The following is a 2,750-nucleotide window of genomic DNA, read 5'->3' on the forward strand; positions in this document are numbered from 1 at the left end:
AGAGAGCCAACCCCTCTATGAGAGGAAGCCAAAAGGCACGCGTTTTAGCTCATGCAGGCTGGCGTGAGGTCTGGAACAGGTCAAGGAAATGAGACTAGCAAAAAAGGACGTAGCTGTGGAATACTTAACTTTAATCCATAAATGGTGAACATCGCTCTTGACGGTACATGTTTTACAGCATCAATAGTAACTGGTAATGGCGCCTTGCTAGGTCGTAGCAAATGACGTAGCTGAAGGCTATGCTAACTATCGTCTCGGCAAATGAGAGCGTATTTTGTCAGTGAACCATCGCTAGCAAAGTCGGTTGTACAACTGGGGCGAGTGCTAGGAAGTCTCTCTAGACCTGCCGTGTGGCGGCGCTCGGTCTGCAATCACTGATAGTGGCGACACGCGGGTCCGACGTATACTAACGGACCGCGGCCGATTTAAAGGCTACCACCCAGCAAGTGTGGTGTCTGGCGGTGACACCACAGTGCACCCCGAAAAACGGCAACAGCGCATGGCGGCCCGGATGGTCACCCACCCAAGTGCCGGCCACGCCCGACAGTGCTTAACTTCGGTGATCTGACGAGAACCGGTGTAAGCACTGCGGCAAGGCCGTTGCCTTCCTAATCGGACAACCGCCAAGTTTTTTTTTTCCTCAGGAAAATGGATTACAAATTCCGTTTGACAACGCCTTTAACTCAGAACCTGTAGGTTTTTTTCAGGCGTGCTATCGATTAACGGCCTGAGCTCCGCCAGACTGTTTTAGATAATGTACTGGAATATGTTAGTGATGATAAAAGTATCTCTTATGTTTGCTGTTACATTCTTTAAATTAATGGAAAACAATAGTGAAATACGCACTGTGCTAAGACGAAAGAAATACACCTTAACACGATAACCTTGCTATGAATCTCACTTTTAACAAAACATGAAGTATCTGTATCATGAGCATTTCTATATCATAAGCATAATTTTTTTTCTCTTTTTTCTGTTTATTTTGTTGTTTAATTTGATTACTGGAGTTTTTGACTCTTCCAATCATCCCCTCAGAAGCCATTGCACAGACTGCCATTTCTCTGTGTGATTTAGAGCATCGAGCTGTACTAGCCTGGCGTTTGCTTGTTTTAAAGTTATATTTTCGTTCAGGGAAGGCTATGATCACGTCTTCTCATGCTGGTTCACTTTGGTTTCAGAACAGGTGGAGGGTTGTATGAAGTTCCATCTCCTCATGCTGGTCCAATGTTGGTTCACACCAGGTGGAGCGTTATGTAGGATTCAACAGGGATTTGGATGGATAAGGGTTTTAGGGCATGATCGCCTCAGAATATGGAGGCGAGGAATAACAGGAGTACATATAGGGCAGAAGTCGCCACTCACTGAGATGATGCTACTCCCATTGGGATTATGAGAGTGAACCACCTGCAGCCGTGGCGTTACACATCGATAATTCTCATATCAATGTTGTGGTAACCTAGAGCGATCGTTCGTATGAAATTATCAGGGGGCCACAGGATACGGCAACTGGACACATGTCACCCGCCGTCTAATGTCAGTGCAGACCGCCAAGGTGAACGCGGTTCTTCGTTACGAGTATATACAGCAGCTGCCATTTTCTTATCTGAAGTTATAGTATTAATCGCGCAGTTAGATACTGGAGTTTCACTAATTGAAACTTATGAACAACGTTAAGTAGAGTCGCAAAAATGTTCTAACATTAGCGTCATATCGTTCTCTTTTTACTTGGTAGAGGGTTGAAGGCAGTGGTGGCAGCTCGAAACCTTTGTATTGTGTGAATGATATTGCGCAATACAAGTCAGAGTACAGTGTTTTTGTTTGAAGAAAAATCGTTCTGGAATGAATGATTTTCCACATTTAGGAAGCCTCGATAGCTGATATATGTGCTGAAGTGCGACCATTTAACCTTTGTGCGACATTTGTGTTCAACAGGAAATGTTCGGAAATCAGGTGTAGGAGTACTACATGCTCAAGCTCAAAGCAAGGAAAATCAAAGGGGGATGATTACTGCATTTTTGCTTGAAAGTCATCAGTTCGGTCATTGAGTATTCCTACGCAGTATTCTTGCTGGTGGCGAGTTGTGGTGCCCTTATGTTAACTCCGTAAGATGGTATTAACGTCTAAGCCCTAACAAAAGACATATACTCAAGCAAAGGGCCGTATGAACACAGTATTTTGCATCTGGTGGCTCAAAAAGGGTGTTGTGCCCTATGAACGTTTCTTCTGTCTATCACAACTGGTATTTGTTGCCAACAACTGAGACACCTTCTAGACGCAGTGCAAGGAAAACGACAGACAAAACTACCATGACATGTTGCTACTGCACAATAACGCACTCTGCTGGTATCACAAAAATTTGTGTGGGAGACCATCTCTCACGCAATATTCTTCTGATCTTAGGCTCTCAAATGTTTGCATTTCCCTCTCGTTATTGAACAACTGTCGAGTAATTTTTTTCCGGACGAAAACGCACCACAACTCCCGTTTACGACGCCTTTAATTCAGAACCAGTAGGTTTCTATAGGCGTCGCAATGGTAATTGACTTGAGCTTTGCCAGACTGCTTTAGATAATGTGTGAGAATATGTTATTGATGGTAAACGTATCTCTTATGTTTGTTGTTGGATGCAATAGATTAATGAAAAATTCTACTGAAATATGTACTGTACTAACACAGAAGAAACACAACTTAAGACGCTAACCTTACTACGATTCTCACTTTTAATAAAATATGACGTATCTGTATCACGA

The 2,750-nt window shown here is 43.3% G+C and overlaps 1 pseudogene; it reads right to left on the bottom strand.

Annotated features, from left to right (window-relative positions):
- Positions 1-487: 487 nt before the first annotated feature.
- On the bottom strand, positions 488-605 carry LOC124723516 (annotated as a pseudogene).
- Positions 606-2,750: the final 2,145 nt, after the last annotated feature.

This window comes from Schistocerca piceifrons, chromosome X (genome assembly GCF_021461385.2).
Source record: "Schistocerca piceifrons isolate TAMUIC-IGC-003096 chromosome X, iqSchPice1.1, whole genome shotgun sequence".
Taxonomy (NCBI): domain Eukaryota; kingdom Metazoa; phylum Arthropoda; class Insecta; order Orthoptera; family Acrididae; genus Schistocerca; species Schistocerca piceifrons.